The sequence below is a fragment of the Hemitrygon akajei genome, chromosome 9, assembly GCF_048418815.1.
Source record: "Hemitrygon akajei chromosome 9, sHemAka1.3, whole genome shotgun sequence".
Classification (NCBI taxonomy): Eukaryota; Metazoa; Chordata; class Chondrichthyes; order Myliobatiformes; family Dasyatidae; genus Hemitrygon; species Hemitrygon akajei.
This window is the reverse complement of record NC_133132.1, coordinates 58,853,935-58,877,569: the sequence shown is the minus strand read 5'-3', so window position 1 is coordinate 58,877,569 and position 23,635 is coordinate 58,853,935. Positions and strand designations below refer to the sequence as shown.

General features: G+C 38.5%; 1 pseudogene; it reads left to right on the top strand.

Moving 5' to 3' along the window:
- The first annotated feature begins 2,161 nt into the window (after positions 1–2,161).
- Positions 2,162–2,329, top strand: LOC140732771 (cytochrome b-c1 complex subunit 10 pseudogene; annotated as a pseudogene).
- Positions 2,330–23,635: the final 21,306 nt, after the last annotated feature.

The window sequence follows — 23,635 nt, the reverse complement described above, 5'->3', positions numbered from 1 at the left end:
ATCAGTTGTGCTGAGAAACTACACTGGACAGTAAGAGAGAAACACTTACTCAGCCAATAATAGGAAACTCCATATTTAAACTTTGCTGGTGAGAAACCTGGGAATCTGAAGAAAGAGCAATCAAGGCAGAAATATTTGTTCAAAGTCTCCACACGGCACAGTTGTATATGGGTGGGTGACTCCTCTGGGTAACAGAATTGATCACTCTGAGAATTTCCCTTTCCTCTTTAAATAATTTGAGTACTTACTGAGACTGAGATTGTTCTGAACACAGATACAGTGACATTCTATCTTCACAATGGGACAGATTCTCTGTGTGTTCACCAAGCAGAAATCAAAAATATGAGAAGAGTTGACTGGAAATGGGAAGTGCTGGGTGCACAGAGCACTGAGGTTGTGCTGGATGAAATCCTGGAGGTGTCAAATGTGGGACTATAGGTCTCACTCAGAGCTGGTTCCAGGTTGAAATATAAAATTGTAAGTTAACGCTTAAACTATAGAGACTGTATTTAAACCAGTTATAAACTATCATAGTTGTTACCACTTTATCTTCCTCATTCACTTTGTTGTCCGTTGAAATATAATGGAATAGAATGTGTGAAATACTGGGTGCTGCAGATCAACTCATTTGGGAGAGAGTCCTGTTCATGGACAATTGCTTTCAGATGTCCTTAGGAAGCTAATAATCAATTGTTTTTAGAGTCTTATTATTTTGCTTTGCATCTTGCTGGGAATGTATTCTCACTGTGAAATAAAGAGGTGATGCATCACAACACTCGGTCTCCATTTTAATTCTTACTCACAAACAGAACTGGTCATTGGTCATATCATTAGATCACAGTTAGCAGCTGGCAGTGCAGGGAAGAGACATGATATGAAACACAATTGAGGAGATACATAACAATGTTAGCCTCTACTGCATGACTGGTGTACAAATGTCAGTAAATCTCTCTGGTTTTGTACAAAGCTTAGTGAGATCATACCTCAAATACTGTGACTGAAAACAGAAAAAAAGTTGTTTTCATGAAAGATCTGCAGAAAATAATGGAGATACTGAAATACCAAATGCACGTTCCAAATTGGCAGTGGCCTGATGAGAAAGGAGGACCTTCTGTTGGAGAATGAAGCAGTCCAAGTGACAGGAGTGTCAGTGGGGATCACTTTCAGACCAGTAACCATAATTCTATTAGTTTTTAAATCCTCATAAGGATGAATGTAGTCATCTACAGTGTATGTGGAGCTACTAGGGACAGGTGAGGTCTTAAGTTAATTGTTCATACCTGTATTTTCTGTGGAAAAGGACACAGAAACTAAGGAATTAAGGGATATGAATAGGATGTCTTGGAACATATCTACATTACTTAAAAGTAGATGCTGGTGATCTTAAAGCACATTAAGATGGGCAAATTCATGGGCTTATGAAAGCATATCCTAAGATCATAAAAGTTCAGAGTGGTTCACTACTCCTAGATTGGGGCAAGGTAAATTTGAAGGCATTAGATGTGGACTTGTGAAGGTTGACTAGCAGAGACTGTTTGCAGGGACAGCTAGCAGGTGGAAGGCTTTTAAAAGTGAGATATGAAAACTTCAAGACAGCTTGAGGACCTATTGGAGAGGAAAGCAAATTTGGCAAAGAGCCCCAGTTGATACTAAGGCTCTTGTTAGGTATAAAAGAATATGACACATATAGGCAGCTATATAGGGTCGAGTGAAGGCGTTGAGAAGTACAAGAGATTGATGACTTCCCTAATATCAGTAGGGGTTAAAGAGATCATGAGGTAGATCTGTCAGATAACATAAAGAAGAATCCTAAGAGTTCCCATAAGAATACTAAATGCCAAAGAGTAACTAGTGGGAGAATAGGTCATCATAAGTTCAATGTGGTTATCTATATGTGGAGCCACCAAGGATGGGTGAGATCTTAATTTAATAATTCTTACCTGCATTTACCATGAAAAATTGCATGGAAGCCAAGGAATTAAGGGATATGGTTAAGGATGCTTCGGAACATATCCACCTTACAGAAAGCAGGTGCTAGCAATCTTAAATTGGAGAATGGGGAAAAAAAGCTTAACAAATAGCATTTTCCATCATGGCTTTCCAACTGGCAGGTATGTGCGTAGGAAGTCAATCAATCGGGAGGGCACGAACGGCCGGTGGGATGCTGGAGCGAATTCTCGGGCCCAGACACAGGCAGCTGTTGAAGAACTGGATTCCAACTATCACTACATGGGGAGATGTGGCTGGTGTACTGCTGGTCTACACTACAGATTGGAGAGTTGTAGTTAGCCGTATCCCATACATAAAAGGAAAGTTCAAGAGTGATTGAAGATTATTGACGGATTTAAGGGAATAATCTGACCATGTCTGATCGTATGCAGTTTTGGTCACCAAATTACAGGAAGGATATTAATAAGATTGAAAGAGTGCAGAGAAGGTTAACCAGGATGTTGCCAGCTCTTGAGAAACTGAGTTACAGAGAAAGGTTGAATAGGTTAGGGCTTTATTCCCTGGAGTGTAGGAGAATAAGGGGTGATTTGACAGAGGTGTATAAAATTATGATGGTATAGATAGAGTGAATGCAAGCAGGCTTTTTCCACTGAGGCTAGGGGAGAAAAAAACCAGAGGACATGGATTGAGTGCGAAGGGGGAAAAGTTTAAAGGGAACATTGGTGGGGGGGAGCTTCTTCACACAGAGAGTGGTGGGAGTGTGGAATGAGCTGCCAGATGAAGTGGTAAATGCAGGCTCACTTTTAACATTTAAGAAAAACTTGGACAGGTACATGCATGAGAGGTGTATGGAGGGATATGGACCAGCTGCAGCTCAGTGGGACTAGGCAGAAAAATGGTTCGACACAGCCAAGGAGGGCCAAAAGGCCTGTTTCTGTGCTGTAATGTTCTATGGTTCTACTGGAGTTAATGTCACTGGATGATAAGAAAATAAAACCTAGGATCCAAATTAGAACATTCTAGATATCGCTTCTGTTACATCATAGTTCATTTATTTTCTCTCTCAACACCATTCTCCTACCTTCTCCCCATAACCTTTGATGCCCTTACTAATCAAGAACCTATCTATCACTACTTTAAATATACCCAATGAATTGGCTTCCACAGCTGCCTGTGGCAATGAATTTCCCATCCCCCCTCTGGCTAAAGAAACTCGGCCTCATCTCAGTTTTAAAGGGATGTCTTTATACTCTGAGGTTGTGCCCTCTGATGCTAGACTCTGACACTATTAGAAATATCCTCTCCAGATCTTTTCTATCCAGGCTTTTCAATATTCAGAAGGTTTCAATGGGATACCTCCTCCTTCTTCTAAAGGTCAACGAGTACAGGCCCAGAGCCATCAAATGCTCTTCATACAACTCTTTCAATCTAGGGATCATTCTCGTAAACTTCATCTGGATTATCTCCAATGTCAACACACCCTTTCCTAGATATAGGGGCAAATCTGCTCACAGTACTTCAAATGCAGTCAGACCAATGCCCGATAAAACCTTGGAATTACATCCTAACTTTTATATTTTAGTCCTCTGGAAACGAACACAAATATTCCTTTTGCATTCCTTACGACCAACTCAACCTGCAAGTTAACCCTTGCAGGATCCTGTGCTAGGCTCCCGAGTCCATTTGTTCCCTGTTTAGAAAATAGTCTACACCTTTATTCCTTCTACCAATGTGCATGAGCATACATTTCTCTGCACTGTATTCTAACTGCCAGTTCTTTGCCTATTATCCTCATCTGTCCAAGTTCTTCTGCAGACTCCGTGCTTCCTTAACACCACCTGCCCTTCCAACTATCTTTGTTTCACCTACAAACGTGGCCTCAAAACCAATAATTCCATCATCCAGATTATTAACATGCAATAGGAAAACGTGTGGATCCAATACCAACTCCCTGCAAGCACCACTGGTCACTGGCAGCCAACCAGAAAAGGCCCACTTTATTCCAGACGTACAAAAAAGCTGGATGAACTCAGCAGGTCGGGCAGCATCCGTTGGAAGAAGCAGTCAACGTTTCGGTTTGAGACCCTTCGTCAGTTTGTGCTGCCCGACCTGCTGAGTTCATCCAGCTTTTGCACCTCTTGATTTGAACACAGCATCTGCAGTGTACTTTGTGTTTCCCACTTTATTCCCACTCTTTACCTCCTGCCAGTCAGCCAATCTTCTGTCCGTGCTGGAGTCTTTCCTGTAATACCATGGGCCTTTTTTCTTGTTCAGCAGCCTCATGTGTAGCACCTTGTCAAAGGCTTCTGAAAATCAAAGTAAATGACATCTACTGACTCTCCCTGGTCAGACATGCTCTTTCTTCAAAGAAAGGGTCATCCCTTCCTCCACCATCAACACTGCCCTCAACCGCATCTCTTCCATTTCGTGCAAGTCTACCCTCACCCCATCCTCCCGCCACCCCACCAGGGATAGAGTTCCTCTTGTCCTCACCTACCACCCCACTGGCCTCCATGTCCAGCACATTTTTCTCTATAACTTCCACGATCTCCACAGGATCCCACCACGAAGTATATCTTTCCCTTGCTCCCACTGTCTGCTTTCCGCAGGGAGTGCTCCCTGCACGACTCCCGTGTCCATTTGTCCTTCCCCACTGATCTCCCTCCTGGCACTTATCCTTGCAAGCAGAACAAGTGCTACACCCACCCCTACCCATCCTCCCTCACTACAATTCAATATCCTAAACTGCCCTTCCAGGTGAGGAGACATTTATAGGAGTTTATAGGAGTTTATAGGGGTCATCTACTGTATCCGGTGCTCCCAGTTTGGCCTCCTGTATATACAAGAGACCCGACGCAGATTGGGAGACCGCTTCACTAAGCACCTACACTCCATCTGCTAGAAAAAACAGGATCTCCCAGTAGCCACCCATTTTAATTCCACTTCCCATTCCCATTCCGACATGACAGTTCATGGCCTCCTCTACTGTCGCGATGAGGCCACACTGAGGTTGGAAGAGCAACACCTTATATTTTGTCTGGGTAGCCTGCACCCTGATGGCATGAACTCGGTAAAGCCCCTCCAACCATTCCCCATTCCAATTTCCCTCTCTCACCTTATCTCCTTACCTACCCATTACTTCACTCTGGTGTTCCTCTCCCTTTTCTTTCTTCCATGACTTCCTATCTTCTCCTATCAGATTCCGCTTTCTCCAGCTCTTTATCTCTTTCACCAATCAACTTCCCAGCTCTTTATTTCATCCCTACCCATCTCCCCACCTTCTTATTTTGACTCCTCATCATTTTTTCTCCAGTCCTGATAAAGGGACTCAGCCCAAAACATCGACTGAACGCTTTTCCATTGATTCTCCCTGGACTGCTGAGTTCCTCCAGCATTTAGTGTGTTGCTTCTAACATCTGCAGAATTTCTCTCCTTTCTCCCTGGTCTATCCTGCTTATTGATAAAGTACTACATGGCAGGCTGATTTTGAAGAATATGTCACATTAATTCAGGATGATACAGCCAAATAGAAACAAAACTGGCTTCATGGAAGAAGCAGAATGTTATTTTGCAGAACTGACGCCATGACTAGCAGTGTACTGCAGGGATCTTTGCTGCATCTACTTGTGCTTGTAATCTATATTAATGATATGAATGACAATATTGTTAACATGGTTGATAAGTTTGCAGACAATCTTCATATTGGTGGTGTATGAGCAGTGAAGAGGATTGAAAATAAATATGGACCAACTTGGGAAAACAGCCAGAGAATGGCAACTGGAATTTAACTCTGACAAGGCAAAGGTGTTGAACGTTGTTATGTTAAACTAGGGCAGGACTTACATAGACCATTGTACACCTCTGGAAAGTGCTGTATAATGGGAAACAGGTACATAGTTCTCTGAAAATAGAAACACGGATAGACAGATTGATGAAGAAGACATATGGCACTCTTACTTTCATTCGTAAGGCCATTGATTACAAGATTTGGGACATCATGTTACAGTCATGCAAGATGCTGGTTGGACCACACTTGGAATACTGTGTGCACTTCCAGTTACTAGGATATTAGAAGGATGTAATTAAGCTAGAGAGCATGCAGTAAAGATTCTTGAGGATGTTACTGGGACTGGAGGGCTTGATTTATAATGAGAGACTGAATAGGCTGGGACACTTCTCAGAAACATAGGAGGGTGAAGGGTGATCTTATAGAGGTTTATAAAATACACGAGGGGCATATATAAGATGAGAGGTCAGTCTTGTTCTCAGGGACTGGGACCTAAAACTAGAAAACATAGGTTTATGGTGAGAAGAGAAAGATTAAAAATAGATCTGAGGGATATACAGCTCTCGTTACATGCTCATGCAGCTCAGCTCTTTGAGTGATTGCAGGAAGTTTGATGTTAATAACTCACCAGGGGTGATTGAGAAGTTCATGACCTAAGGTAGAAGGAGATAAGTTATTAACTTTAAACTTTCTGGATAATAAGCCACAAACTTATCAATCACCCATGCTGTGGACACATTCTGGAGTTCCAAGATCCGTATGCTCCATGACCACTGGACTGTGTGTGCAAATGTAGGAGGGGACTACGTTGAAAAGTAAATGTGCTAGGTTTTCTAAAATTGACTCCTTCTACCCTAGGCCACAAACTTATCAATCACCCCTCGTATATCAAAACTGTTGTGTAAGGCGATTGACATGGATGAGCAAAAGAAAGCCGCCACTCTTCCCAGTTAATGGTGTTAAAATGTACAGTCTCTTGTGCAACATAGTAACTCCTGAAAAGCCAGCAAGCAAGATGTTTGACAAAATTGTTACAATTATAAAAAATCACTTGAGCCCTAAACTGCTGGTACAAGCTGTGAGGTTTAGATTTTACAGAAGGAACCAGACAAAGGGGGAAAGCATTTCTGAAATCATTGCAGAACTGTGCGAGCTTTCCCAATACTGTGACTTTGCAGATGGGCTTCCTGATTCAATAAGGGACAGGCTGGTGTGTGGTTTGCATAGTCAAAGCACTCAAATGAGGCTACTGTCAGAAAGAGACCTGATCTTAGAATGGGCATTGACCATTGCAATATTGGTAGAGACTGCAGCAAAGGAAGCAGCAGAATTCAAGAAAAAGATGTTAGAAGGTGAAATGCACAAGATGTCCCTGAATGGTGCAAAAAACCAAATATTTTATTTTTTTTTTATTTTATTTTTTTTAAATTTTATTTAATTGCATTTTTAAATGATTACAAGTGTAGAAAAAAAAAGTATGTGTCCCTTCCCCCCTCCCCTTAACCCCTCCCCCCTAACTTCCCTATATAAAAAAAATTAAGAAAGAAAGAAAAAAAAGAAAGAAAGAGTGCCTGGTTGTTGGAAGGTCTCCACATGCTCCATGGAGTTCTTAATAACTTTAGTGTATATATTTACTTCTTTCCCCAAGTAACCATTAATTTCCTCTTCAGAGCACCTATATATTTAATCCTATCTTTTGTAAATAAGGGCCCCAGATTTTCAAAAATGTTTCATATTTATCTCTTAAATTATAAGTAATTTTTTCTAATGGAATACAGCCATAGATTTCTTTTTTCCAACAATCTATACTTAAATATGTATCTGATTTCCAAGTAATTGCAATAGCCTTTTTGGCTACAGCCAGTGCAATTCTTATGAATTCTTTCTGATATTTATTGAGTTTGAGTTTCAGTTTTGTCCCTTCAATATCACCTAGTAAAAGTAATATTGGATTATGAGGAAGTTTTATTCCCGTAATTTGTTCCAATAAAAGTCTTAAATTTGTCCAAAAAGGTTGAATTTTAGAACAAGACCATGTAGAATGTAAAAATGTACCAGTTTCTTGTTTACATCGGAAACACTGATCAGGTAAACTTGAATTTAATTTATTTATTTTTTGTGGTGTAATATATAATTGATGTAAAAAGTTATATTGCACTAATCTTAACCGAACATTTATTGTATTTGTCATACTATCAAGACATAGTCTTGACCAATTTGTTTCTTCAATTTTAATATTCAAATCACTTTCCCATTTTTGTCTTGACTTATGGACTCCTTGTTTAGTTGCCTGTTTTTGAATCAAATTATACATACAAGATATAAATTTTTTAATATTTCCTTTTTGAATTAAAATTTCTATTTCTTTAGATTTCGGCAATAACATTGTTTGACCTAGTTTTTCTCTTATATAAGCCCTTAATTGAAAGTAACAAAATAAAGTGTTATTTGATACTTTATATTTATTCTTTAATTGATCGAATGACATTAATATACCTCCTTCAAAACAGTCTCCTATGTATTTAATCCCTTTTTGAAACCAATTATATAAAAGTTGATTGTCCATTGTAAAAGGAATAAGTCTATTTTGAATTAAAGATCTCTTTGCTAATAAAGATTTTTTTGTCTCATCATCAACACTTATCTTATTCCATAAATCAATCAAATGTTTTAATATAGGAGATTCTTTCTTTTCCCGTATCCATTTAGATTCCCATTTATATATAAAATCTTCTGGTACATTTTCTCCTATTTTGTCTAGTTCTATTCTAATCCATGCCGGTTTATCTTTCTCAAAAAAAGATGCAATAAATCTAAGTTGATTTGCTTTATAATAATTCTTGAAATTTGGAAGTTGTAACCCTCCTAGATCAAATTTCCATGTCAATTTTTCCAACGATATTCTTGACATCTTACCTTTCCAGAGAAACTTCCTCACATATTTGTTTATCTCTTGAAAAAACTTCTGGGGTAATTGTATTGGTAATGATTGAAATAAATATTGTAGTCTAGGGAATATATTCATTTTTATAGTATTTACTCTACCTACTAATGTTATTGGTAATGCCATCCATTTATCAAGATCCTCCTGAATTTTTTTCAAAAGTGGTGAATAGTTTAATTTGTATAAGTTTTTTATGTCATTGTCAACTCTTATACCTAAATATTTTATACCATTTGCCGGCCATCTAAATTGAGTTATTAATCGACATTGACTATAGTCTCCATTAGTAAGAGGTAAAATTTCACTTTTATCCCAATTTACTTTATAACCTGATATTTTCCCATATTCTTCTAATCTATAAGATAATTTACCTAATGAATGTAATGGATCTGTTAAATAAAGTAGAACATCATCAGCAAATAAATTAATCTTATATTCTTCCTGATTAACTCTGAAACCCTTAATATCTGGGTCCATTCTAATTAATTCAGCTAATGGCTCTATTGCCAACACAAACAAAGCAGGTGATAATGGACAACCTTGCCTAGTTGATCTTGTTAACTGAAATGGTGTCGAAATTTGACCATTTGTCACTACTTTAGCTTTGGGATTAGTATTTAAGGTTTTAATCCATCTTATAAATGATGTGCCTAATCCATATTTTTCCAATACCTTAAATAAAAAATCCCATTCCAATCTATCAAATGCTTTTTCTGCATCTAAAGCAACTGCCACACTCATTTCCTCCCTCTTTTGCACTAAATGGATTATACTAATTAACCGGGTTACATTATCTGCCGATTGTCTATTTTTGATAAATCCTGTTTGATCCATATGCACTAATTTTGGTAAGCATTTAGATAATCTATTAGATAAGATTTTTGCTATTATTTTATAATCAGTATTTAATAAAGAAATAGGTCTATATGATGCTGGTTTTAAAAGGTCTCTATCTTTTTTTGGCAATACTATTAAAACAGCTGTTGAAAAAGATTCTGGAAGTCTATGCGTTCTTTCCGCTTGATGTATTAACTCCATAAAGGGAGAAATTAATAAATCTTTAAACTTTTTATAAAATTCAGGTGGAAAACCATCTTCTCCTGGGGATTTGTTACTTTGAAGTGATCCTAGAGCTTCTTCAACCTCCTTCACTGTAAAAGGCATACCTAATCCCTTCTGTTCTTCCATATCTAATTTTGGAAGAGTTATCTGTGCTAAAAATCTTTCTATCTTAACATCATTATTTTTTGATTCTGATTTATACAACTCAGAATAAAAGTTCTTAAAAGCCTCATTAATTTCTAGAGGCTTATAAGTAACTTTATTCACTTTTGTTCGGATTGCATTTATTGTTTTAGAAACCTGATCTGTTTTTAACTGCCATGCAAGGACCTTATGTGATCTTTCACCTAGTTCATAATATCTCTGTTTAGTTCTCATAATTGCTTTTTCTGTTCGATATGTCTGGAGTGTATTATATTTTAACTTCTTATTGATAAGTTGTCTTCGTTTTTCTTCTGTCATATTTCTTTGAGATTCTTTTTCTAATTTTATAATCTCTTTTTCCAATTGATCTATTTCTATCATATATTCCTTCTTAATTTTAGAAGTATAACTTATTATCTAACCTCTCAAATATGCCTTCATTGCTTCCCACAATATAAATTTATCATCAACTGAATGTAAATTTGTATCTAAAAAGAACTGAATCTGTTTTTTCATAAAATCACAAAAATCCTGACGTTTTAGTAAAATTGAGTTAAATCTCCATCTATAAATTGATTCCTCTTTATCTATCATTATCATTGTCATTATTAAAGGAGAGTGATCAGACAATATTCTTGCTTTATATTCCACATTTTTCACTCTATCTTGAATATTCGTTGATAATAAGAAAAAATCTATCCTTGAATATGTTTTATGTCTATTTGAATAAAATGAATAATCTCTTTCTTTTGGATTGATTCTTCTCCATATATCAATCAAATTTAGGTCTTTCATCAATGATAGAGTTAGTTTTACTACTTTTGATTTTGTAATAGCCTTTATTGATCTATCTAAAACTGGATCTAGACAAAAATTAAAATCTCCACCTATTAATATTTTATCATGTGCATTAGCCAAATTCAAAAAGACCTCCTGTATAAATTTTACATCATTTTCATTTGGTGCATAAATATTCATAAGAGTCCATAGTTCTGAAAAAATTTGACAATATATAATTAAATATCTTCCTGCCGAGTCAATTAATACATTTTGTATTTTAATTGGTAAGTTTTTATTAACCAATATTGCAACTCCTCTCGCCTTTGAGTTAAATGAAGCTGCAATAACATTTCCAACCCAGTCTCTTTTTAATTTCTGATGTTCTATGTCCGTTAAATGAGTTTCTTGTAGGAAAGCTATATCTATTTTCATTTTTTTAATATATGTTAAAATTCTTTTTCTTTTTACTGGTCCATTAAGCCCATTAACATTAAAACTTTAAAAATTCAATAAATTAGTCATTATTTTTAATTATGTTACTCCAATCTATAATAATACCTAATCTTTCAACTTTCATGGTATCCTGGGAAATCTTTTTAGAAGTCTCCATGTTGCTATGTGTGTCCCCACCAATCATCCAGGCAAAAAAGTAAAAGAAAAATAGAGTATAAGGAAAAAAACAAAATACCCCCCTACTAATGTTGTGAAAGAAAAAAAACACAACATTACCCCCCTCTGTTGTACGGGACATGGCAATCGCCATGATTACACACGTGAATCCCGTAGTAACTGATTCAAAGCTCCCCATCCCCCCCGCAACGTAAAAAGTGTATATATAAGAAAAGGAAAAAAAACATATTCTTCTCAATTAACATTTCTAAAATTTTACTTTTCTCCCTTGTATCATCCTTAAATGTCCATCAGTTCCATTCGCTGTCTCTGTCTTCGTCTTTAACCATTACGTTTATAAGTCTCTACGTTTAATTAGTGAGTAGATGGAAGTTTTTGTGCGAACACCTCTGCGTCTCGATAATCGGAAAAAAAAATTTTTCCCTCTTCCAGAAAAATTATCAATGTTGCTGGGTGGCGCATTAAAAATTTATAAACTTTTTCCCATAAGACTTTTTTGCTGAATTAAATTCTTTCTCTTCAAAAGGTTATAACTTATATCAGGATAAAAAAGAACTGGTTTCTCTGCTATCATCAATGGACCCTTTCTTCTTTTGGCACCTTGGGCAGCCGCCCTCAAAATCTTTTCTTTATCCTGGTATCTTAAACATCTTATCAAAATTGATAGCGGGTTTTGTTCATCTTGAGATCTTGGTCTTAAAGCTCTGTGCACCCTTTCAATCTCAATTGAAATTTCTTCCCCCATTTCCAATTTTTCAGGGATCCATTTTTGAAAAAATTTTATTGGGTCTTCTCCTTCAATACCTTCTTTAAGTCCAACAATTTTAATATTGTTACATCTACTAAAATTTTCAAGTTTATCAATTTTTTCCACGAGTTGTTTTCTTTCTGATGTCCAGGCAATATTATCAACTTCCATTTCCTTCATTCTTCCATCCATGTCTTCCATTTTAATTTCCAAATCTGTAATTTTCTTTTCCATTTTTTCTTGTTTCTTTGTCATATTATCAAACATAGCCTCCATACTCATTATTTTTTCTTTAATTACTTTTTGGTTACTTTTAATTACTTTTAATGCATTTAGTTTATGCATTATTTGCCTCAAAGTCTTTTGTATATTTTCAGAGGAATTCTCATCTCCATCTTCACCTGATTTATCCAGAGAGTCTGATTCTCTCTCAGAGTCGCTGTCACTTTCAGTTGAAGTCGCTGTTGGGATTTGTAGTTTTTGTTGCTCTCGTTTGTGCATGCTCGCTCCTTTACGCTTGCGCAGTTCTCGTTGATCTTTTCCTTTCGAAATGGCCGATGTTGCTGCAGTTTCCTGTTCTGTTTCGCCAGTAGTGTGTTGTACCTGAGTCAGCGGTTCTTCGGTAGAAGTAGGCCTTGATTCTTTTCGAACTTGAGCTGTCTTCGCGGTAGTATTTTTCTTCGTCCTCTGTCTATGAGGCATAGCTTAAAACAATCCAGAGTAATTTATAAGTAACCTTATGAAAGCATTGGCTAATTTTTCTTCATTTAAACATTGATTTATTGATTTTTTACGGGAGGGCTGGGTTCCAGCGTCTCGATCCTACGTCATCACGTGACATCCCCAATATTTTATTGCTGTAGCAGATCCTCCCATGATGCAAGTGACTGTTGGATCAAAGAAAAAGTTTACACAAAGTGTCACAGATAAGACCCTATAGCATGTGAAAGGCAGACAAGCATAACTGAGTGAAAAGTTTCAAACACAAAACTAAGCAAATACATAAAGTACCCAAATGTGAAACAGAATCAGACAACATAGAGTCTGACAAAGGTGAACTGCCATGCCTAGAACTGCATAGTATAGCTGAAGCAGATCACAAAATCATCTGGATCACAATAGATGTGTCTGGCGTAAAACTGCAAATGGAGCTGGATACAGAGTCAGCCTTGTCTCTAATACCAGAGGCTGACTACAACAGACTGTTATCTAAGATACTAACAGAGAAAACAGTGATGCTAAAGACCTACACAGGTGAAAAAGTGTCTCCCAAAGGCCATCTGAAAGTGAACGTGATGTATGGAAGCCAAACGCAACAGTTACAGCTCGTGTCTCCACTCTGCGCTGAACTAAAGATCTATGGACGGACTTACTTTGTGGATTTCAGTTCAGAACATTATTTGCTTCCATTTATTGTTTACATGACTTTTTTTTTTTGCTTTGCACATTGGGTGTTTGACAGTTTTTTTTAATGAGTTCCTTTGGGTTTTTTTGTTTCGTGGCTGCCTGTAAAGAGATAAATCTCAAGGTAGTATAATGTATACATCCATTGATAATGAATGTACTTTGAGAGAGGTACAGAGAGCTATGGTAGATGGAACGAGGCAGAATATAAGATCAATGTGGACTAAACAGCTCAAAAGCCGTTATCTGTGCTATATGGCTCTATGCCTCAGTGACTTTATGACTTTATGAGAAGGCATGCATTTAAGGTGCGAAGAGGAAGATTTAAAAGCAATGTGTGGGATAAGTATTAGACACTGAAAAAGGTAGGTGCCTGGTACTGGCTGCCATGTATAGGAGTGGAAGTCAATATCATTATAGCATTTAAGAGGCTGTAAGACACAAGAATATGCAGGGAGTTTAGGAATGTGTACCTTTAAATGCCAAAGAGATTTAGTTTAATTCAGAATCATGAGTGATACAGACATTAGGAATAGAAAGATCTGTTCCGATACTGTACTGATCTTAATTCTATACTGGACCCACCTGACTGGCAGCCACTCTCTGAGAAAAGAGAAACACGATCATCGTTACTGCCAACAGGTCTCCCAGCTGTTGCCAGAGTGATAGCCATCATCAGATTCTCCTTACCTGGTTCTTAACAGGATCCTTTTCCTCCCAATGGCTCAAGAACTGATCCCCAAATCCCAGTGCGGTTTCCATCCTTCAGGAAACAGTAGACACTGTGTGCTCCAAGTGAAAACTCTGGGAAAACTATAAGCAATGGAAACAACGATATGGATAGCCTTCCTGACCTCATGAAAGCCTTTGACCCAGTCAAACATGAGGGACTTTGCTGCCTCCTTCTCAGATTCAACTATCCACAAAAATACATCTCCTTCTCACATCAGATTTGTGATTGGTCAGGGCATCAAGGGATTGGCCAGAAGGCAGGTGTATGGGGTTGAGTGGGATCCGGCAGAGCCATCAGCCATGATGGAATGGCGGAGCAGACTTGATGGGCTGAATTGCCTAATTTTGCTCAGTCTGCTCACTGGTATCCCATATTCAGCTCCTTGCACCATCTATACTTGGCTTCTGTGTGCTCTGATTCTGCTATTGGACATGGGAACACATGGCCTGCCCATTGGTTCTAACTGAATGAACTTAGTTCCTCAATGTTGACCTGTTTCTCCCAGCCTCAATGACATTTAATCAAGTGTCTCCACCCAAAGGGGGGAGCAGACAGACAGAACAGAGCACCCCTGTGGCCGTTCCCATCACCAATAAGTATACCGTTTTGGATACTGTTGGTGGGGATGACCTACCAGGAACTAGTTGCTGGTTCCTGTCTCTGGCACTGAGGTTGGACCCTCAAGTAAGAAGGGGAGGAGGGAAGAAAAGAGAGCGGTAGTGATAGGGGAATCAATAGTCAGGGGGGCAGATAGGAGATTTTGTGGGGAAGATCGGGAATCTCGGATGGTATGTTGCCTCCCTGGTGCCGGGGTCTGGGACATCTCAGATCGGGTGCAGGTTATTCTCGAGAGGGAGGGCAAGAACCCAGATGTTGTGGTCCATGTAGGGACCAATGACGTGGGTAGGATGAGTGAGAGGGTCCTGCGTAGTGAGTTCAGGGAGTTACGTGCAAAGCTGAAGGGCAGGACCTCCAAGGTAATAATCTCAGGATTGCTACCTGTGCCACGTGCGAGTGAGGCGAGGAACAGAAGGATTATACAGATTAATACGTGGCTGAGAGGATGGTGCAGGAGGGAGGGCTTCAGGTTTTTAGATAATTGGGCTTTGTTCCACGGAAGGTGGGATCTGTTCCAATGGGCCGGCTTACAACTGAACTGAAGCAGTACTAACATTCTTCCAGGAAAATTTGCTAGTGCTTCTCGGGGGTGTTTAAACTAAATTTGCAGGGAGCAGGGATCCAGAATACGAGAGAGGATAGTGAGATGAAGAATAAAGGACAGGTGGGGACTACACTGTTCCAGAATATTAAATGTATAGTAGAGAAAGGTGAGGCGGAACAAGTGATAAGGAGGACACATGTACAGAGGGATGGTGTGACGGAACATGGAGTTAAATGTGCAGAAAGAATAAGTAGATTTAGGAAGGATAACAAAATTCAAGGGGCGTATAGCCCGATGGGAGTTCGGGGAGCTGGGCTAAGCACAATAGGCAGCGATTTAAACAGAGAGCGGAGAAATGGGCTATAAATTCTATATCTGAATGCACGAAGTGTCAGAAATAAGGCAGATGAGCTTGAAGCTCAGGTGCGAATGGGTAACTATGATGTTGTTGGGATAACGGAGACATGGCTGCAGGGAGATCAGACCTGGGAAATGAATGCACAAGGGTATACGTACTATCGTAGGGACAGAAATGTGGGCAGAGGGGGTGGGGTGGCCCTGTTGGTGAGGAATGAGATTCAGTCCTCTGCAAGGGGGGACATAGGATCAGGAGAAGTAGAGTCTCAATGGACAGAACTGAGGAACAGTAAGGGCAAAAAGACCCTAATGGGTGTTGTCTGCAGGCCCCCAAACAGTAGCATGGATATTGGATGCAAGTTGAATAGGGAGTTAACATTGGCATGTGGCAAAGGTAATGTCACAGTAGTTATGGGGGATTTCAGAATGCAAGTGAACTGGGAGAATCAGGTTGGTGCTGGACCCCAGGATAGGGAGTTTGTAGAGTGCCTACGGGATGCATTCTTGGAACAGCTTGTACAAGAGCCGACCAGGGACAAGGCTATTCTGGATTTAGTGTTGTGTAATGAACAGGAATTGATAAGCGATCTTGAAGTAAAGGAGCTATTAGGAGGTAGTGACCATAATATGATAAGTTTTTATCTGCAATTTGAGAAGGATAAGAGCAGATAGGAGGTGTCAGTGTTGCAGTTGAACAAAGGAGACTATGGAGCCATGAGGGAGGAGCTGGCCAAAGTTAAATGGACGGATATCCTAGCAGAAAAGACAGTGGAACAGCAATGGTACGTATTCTTGGGAATAATAATCTCATTAATTTCTTCATATTCCCAAGCCAGGGTACCATCCTTTCTACGAATTTTCAAAATTTCTCTTTTGGCTCCAGCCGGTTTTAATTGAGATGCAAGTAGTTTATTATTTTTTTCTCCAAACATAAAAAATTGGCTCTTTAACTTAAGTAGATAACCTTCAATTGGATGAGTTAATAATAGGTTATATTGTGATGGAAGTTCCACCCTTTCTTTAAATAAGTCAATATTAGGGGAAGTCGCACAGATATTATCTAAATCTTTAATTTGTTTTGAAATTTTATCTAATTCTGCTTTAGTCTGTTTTTTAAGTTTAGCTGAATAAGAAATAATCTGACCACGTAAAAATGCTTTGAATGTATCCCATATAATTAATTTGGACACACCTCCTATATCATTAAAAAGAAAAAAATTCTTTTATCTGAGTTTCAATAAAACTGATAACATCAGAGTTTTGCAATAAAGTCTGAGACATGCGCCATGGTGGACGGGCAAAAATGACATCATCAAATTCAAAAGGAAAAACTCAAAGGCGAATGATCAGATATAGCAATAGCGTCATATTCACAGTTTTTAACATTAGGCAAAAGGCGGGGATCAATTATAGCATAATCAATCCTCGAATTTTTTTTTTAGACATGTGCAGAAAAGGAATATTCTCTGTTATCAGGGTGTAAATGCCTCCATAATTCGATCAACCCAAAATCGTTCAAAAAGGAGTTAATAACTGACACAGAATGATTTGGAAGTCACTGATTAGTTGAGTTCTTGTCAATCATAGGATTTAAACAACAGTTAATATCCCCACCCATTATCAACACATATTCATTTAAATCCAGCAATAAAGCAAATACTTTTTTAAAAAAAGAAGGATCATCTAAATTAGGACCATACAACTTTACCGAAACAACCTTTCTATTACAAATCACTCCTTACACAATTAAAAATCTACCATTAGAATCTGATGCAATATCCTTTTGAGTAAATATATTAGATTTAATAAAGATAGATACGCCTTTAGTTTTACTCTGAGAAGTAGCATGGAGCTGTAACACATTCCACCATCCAAGAAACCTATTTTGATCTCCCGCCCTGATATGCGTCTCCTGAGTGAAAATTATATCAGGTTGGAATCGATTAATAATTTTAAAAGTCTTTTTTCGTTTGTTAGGATGATTCCAACTACGTACATTCCAACTTATTACATTAATCCGTTTAACTGCCATGCTATAATTTTATTCTAATTTACTTTATACATGCGCAGAACACATACCAATACGGGATTATCAAAGATGGCAGTGATGAAGAATACTACCATATAGAAAACACACATGCTCCGGAACCACCCAATGGGAAAATACACCGAACTCTAAACCCACCCACCCTCCCAAAAGCCCGAGAAAAAGGCAAGTGAACTAAGATAGAATACAAAGCCTTGGGCCGCTCAGTCGGTCTCGTCTCTCCCTCCCCCCAGCCAGTACACAAAAAAATAAAATGACCTTGCAAGAAAGACAGTAACGTCTCAACAAAGGAGAGTGTTTACATTCCATCATGTATTAAACAAAAAAGAACCAAAATAATATAATCTCTTAGAGAGAAAAACCAGCGCCATCTTAAGTTTAGCTTTAAATCTCTAAGAAAACTTTAAATTCAGTTATAGGATGCAATAACAAAACAGATTAAAAAAAGTTTAACTGAACTAAATTTACAAAAATATTAATTAGTAATATCATAAGTAACTAAACCCTCCCAGATATATATATAAAAAGAATCCCTATTAGTAGGAAAAAACTACCAATTAGCAAATTAAGAAACAACAAAAAGAAACATCAAACCAAATATTAGATAAAAGGAACAAATACTTTTATCCCCTTTTCTCAGTCAAAGACCTACCGGTAATTAGCCACTTAAACAGTCAAACTTGAACTGTAAATCTTCTTTCCAAAAAAAATCCATTGGGATGTAATGATGAGCAGGTTTTCTTATCTTCTTTTATTAATCTCTCAATGAAATATCCAAATAGACATCATATATCTTCTTTTCGAAATGTGAATAATATACAGATAATTAAACAGCTTTTCAGATGGTTCATTCAGTAGTAACATCAGTGACGGTGACAGGTACAGCCTGACAAAATCCAGTGCGGCTTTTGGGTCAAAGGAAATGTGTGGAGAAGAATAAGGAGGAAAAACTTTTATTCTTGTCGGGTAACTCAAAGAGGGAAATAGTTTCTTATCATATGCTTGTTTCATTACCAAAACAAAGCTTGATCTTTGTTCCATTACTGCTTTCAGATAATCTTCATAAAAACGGAGCTCAGACTCGTTGAATCTGAAAACTCTTTGTTTTCTTGTCTGTCGCATTATTTGATCTTTAATTTTAAAGTGATGAAAACAAACCAGAATAAATCTTGGTATGCTTGAATCTTTAAATTTCGAAGTAAACGCTCAATATGCTCTTTCAATAGCAGGCGGCTGTGATAAAATAGTCGGAAATAGCTTATGAAAGAGCTTACCAAGGTAAAACGTTAAGTCTCCATTTTCAGCTCCTGCTTGCAATCCAACGATTCGTATATTGTTTTGGCGAGACCTAGTTTCCAGGTCTATAGTCTTATTTTGATATTTTTCCAAACGGGTTATATTTCCAGACAATTTTTGCTTAGTTAACTTCAATTCCTTTTCATGTTTTGTAACTTGAGTTTCCACATCTTTAAGTTTTCCCAGAAATAACTTCATTTCATTATTATTCTTTTCCAGTTGATCTTTAATTGCCCTGTTCTGATCTTGAATTGAATTCAGTGCCCGAACGATATCTTCAGCCCATGATGGCACTTCATCAGATCTTTCCTTCAGCATCTTTCCTTTTCCAATACTTTTGTCAGTAGGTTCATGTGGATTCTTCCCACTTCTCGTAGACATAGACATATTACTCCCCTTCAAGAATCAGCAATTAAATATTTTAAATTCAAAATTTAAACTGGGGGGAGAGAGAAAAAACTAAGAGCAGCACAAAATTACTGCTACTCAATCGACAGTCAGAGGTGGTCTCGGTCATCAAATATTGACAATATTATTAGAGTGTTGGGAGCACTGTATTCATAAGGTCTTCAATTTTGGATGGATGGGAAATGAATGGGCACAAAATCTTCTGTTGGTTAATGTGGAATATGATTCCAGTGTACATCATTCTGTCACCTTTCCATGGTTTTTCCCTTTGTCTGTGGTTGATTTGGGCCTTCAGGGAAAAATCAAGATGAGGAGTGATTGCTTATTCATAGCACAGGAAGTCTGGCAATATTACAAGCAAGATATTATGGATTCTTACATATCCACACAGAAGCTTCATAGGATCCAGTGACAGGTCGTTCTGGAGTTTCTGTCTATGTTCCGAAGTTTCAGGTGACTATTCAGAAACAACTATCAGATGAAATATCACCATTCATGTCTGAGGTGGTTGCTATCAATTTAGTCTTGGAATGGGTCGAAGAAGTATGCTTTGATTATGTACTTCTGTGCTCTGGTTCGATCTCAGACTTGACAGCTATTGAGATGGGTATTTCAAATTGTAGGCCAGACATTCTTCTTGAGATTGGACAGCCATTGAGGCTGCAGGGTCTAAGCTTGTGTATACATATCATACGGGCTCCTGTCCTTGTTGGGGTTGAAGGAAATGAGGTGACAGACACTCTTGCCAAGCAATCACCTAAAACGAAGGCTATAAAAATAGTGGTGCCTTTGCATAAGGGAGAGGTAAAAGCCATAATTAATAAATTCTATTCAATAACTGTGGCAACAAAGGTAGGATAAGGAAAAGAAAGAATGGGATTTATATAAAATCAGATAACTCAACTGGGAGAGGGGTTTAAAAGGAGTGACATATATATATGTATTGGACATACAAGGCTAACTAATTCCTTGTTCAGATTTAATATGCGTGATACAGGCATTTGTGGGGAGTGCACTTGTCAAGAAAAGGTGCAGCCGATATTGCTTGAGTGCAGATACTATGAGGTGCAAAGGAAACATCTAATTGCTAAATTGAGATCTTTGGGACAGACACTGTTTAACATTGAAAGTTTGTTAGGATATCACTGCCATTGTAATGTATAGAAGTGCAAATTTGACTTTCTGAAAAGCAAAAGACTTGTTGATATTATTGGAGTTTTATGGTGGGTAGAATTTGCTCCACATTCCAACTCAATAGGTGGTAGTAATACACCTTGTGTTGATCTTCCAACTGCCATTAAACTTTACAAGAAGAAGTGGAGTCACCTTTTGGAGCAGATGATCGGAGAATGGGGAGTTGAGGCCTTGGTGAAAGGACTCAGGTCTCATTCAGTTTTTGCTGCTCATCATCGGTACTTGATTCAGTGCAGGCTGGAGGTAGCTAGGGCAGTGGAATACTTCTCCTACATGATGTGAAGTCAGGGAACCTCATGAGTACAACTGTGGGAATTGCACACCAGTGTAGTGCCTGACAGACAACGTCAAGGCAGTGGAACTGGATTTTGATGTAATAGGAATGGAAAGCTGAGAGTTTTATATCTGAGCATTTCACTGAGTGGCAGCATTCAAGGTTCAGGCTTCAGATAAATGGGTGACCATCAAGAAAAATTAGGGGAGTCGGAAGTCAGTGCAGGATTCCCCTCACTAACATGCATGTCCCCTCGGATATTATTGATAACAACAGAGGCTGGTGCAGTGGTCAAATCTTTTGGCACTGTAACTGGCTCTGAGGCTCAGAGGGAAAGGTCACAGTCAGACAGGAACAATACTGACATGAGACTCAGTAGTGAGTAGGACAGGCAAGAGATTCTGAAGCTGCGGAAGAGATGCTAGGATGGTGCTTTGCCTCCATGGTGGCATAGTCAAGATGTCTCTAAGTGGCTGTAGAAAATTCTAGAGGAACAGGGTGAACAGCCAGAGGTGTTTTTACATGTCAGCCCAAATGATAATGGGTTCAACAAGGGGTGAGGATTCTGAAGAAGGAGTATAGGGAGTTAGTGTGAAGTTATGAAACAGGGTATTTAAGGTAGTAATCTCTAGATAACTACTGGTGCCATGTACTAGCAAAGGACAGAAATAGGAAGATATGCCAGCTAAACTTGTGGTGGAGGAACTGGTGCAGGGGGCAGTGATTCCAGTTCTAGGATTACCGGGAACTCTACGGGGTGTAGACACAACCTGTAGAAGTCAAAAGGTTGCACCTGAATCAAAGCGGCACCAATATCCTTGCAGGGAAATTCGTTAATGCTACTCGGGGAGAGGAGTTAAGTTTTATTGGTGAGGGGGGAAGCCGTTGAACTACAAGTAGGAGCAAGTCATGGGATGAAGCAGAGCCAGTGATAGCAAGTTCAGTCATTGAGAAAGGCAGGGAAAGGAATACTTACTGCGACTTACAGTATTTCACTGCTGGAGGTTCAACAATTAAGGGATGATGTCCGGGCATGGATTGGTTCTAAGGGCTGGCACGTTAACAGTGGTAACAGCAACATAGCTGGGAGAAGGCCGGACTGGCAGCTCAGTATTCAGTATACAGATGTGACAGGAGTACCAGTAAGGGGGAAAGCACTGTAACCTTTATGAAAAAGGAGGACATCAGGGTACTTAAAGATAACATTAATGGGATTATGCAGTGAAATCACATGGATAGAACTTAGAAACACTCTTGTAGAACTGCATTATAGTTGGAGGAATAATAAGTTTTGTTAGTGGTGGATTTAACTTTTACTGGACTAACTCCACAGCTAAGGACCTGGATGGGAAGGAATCTGAAAAGTGTAGATGAAAGTTTGAGTCAGTATGCTGAGGACCCTACTTAGGAGAGTGATATACTATATCTCCTCCTGTCAAATAAGTCAGGGTAGGTAACTGAAGTGGCAGTCAGAGCGACTTTAGCTTGAGTAACTATAATTCTATTACAATAACAAAAACCTCTCACACAAAATCAGCAAAACTAAAAAAGTAATTATTGAGTACAGGAGAAAGAAACTGGAGGTCCATGAGCCAGTCCTCATTAGGGCAACAGAGGTACAGAGGGTCAGTACTTCTATATTCCTTGTTAACATATCAGAGAATCTGACCTGGGACTAGCAAGTAAGAGTTATCACCACAGATATGACAAATGCTGCTACCTTCTCAGAAGTTTGTGTAGATTTGGCAGGTCACCAAAATCTTTAACAAACAGCTACAGATGCAGAGTGGAAATTACCCAAACTGGTTGCATCATGACCTGGTATGAAAACAGCAATTGAAAGGTGGGCACAGCCCTGTCAATCACAGACAAAGCCCTCCCCACCATTAAATACATTGATGTGGAGTGACGCCATGAGAAAGCAGTACCCATCATCAAAGAAACGGCCCAATAACCCCCAACATCCAGGCCATGCCCTCTTTTCTTCTGAACCTAAGGTCCAGAAGCCTTAGGTCCCACACCATCAGGTTCAGGAACAGATATTACCCTACAACCATCAGTCTGTGGATAACTTCAATCACCATGACTGAACTGATTCTACAACACAGGTTCATATTTAAGGACTCTTTACAATTCTTGTTCGCAGTATATTTTGATTGCACAGTTCGTCTTTTTTTACATTGGTTCTTTGTTGGCCTTTGTCTGTTTATGCCTAATTTTTGATAAGTTCTATTGTATTTCTTTTTCCTGTAAATGCTGCAAGAAAATGAATCTCAAGGGGACACGTGCCTACATACCTTGACAATAAAATTACTTTGTAGTTGGAACTTTGAACTAGTTTCTGGATCGTGATGAGAAAGGATAGGACAGGTCCACAGGTTTAGATACTAAACTGCGGCTGGGCTAGTTTTGGGTGAATTAGACAGGATCTAGCAGATGTCAATTCAGTGACCCAGTTTGAAGAGAAAGGAACGATTGGCAAATGGGAGCTTTTCAAAGGGTGATATCAAGAATCCAGGGGGACAGGTTCATGTTAGGATGAAGAGAAAGCCTGGCAATCTTAGAGAACATTGGCTAAGAGATAAGAAATATGGTTAAGAAAAAGGTGGCATACTTTTGATTAGGATGTCAGGGAGGAGTGTATCCTTTGACTATAAAACTAAGAGTACTTTAAGGGGGAAAATGGGACGATGGGATCTTAACTTTTCACTTAAT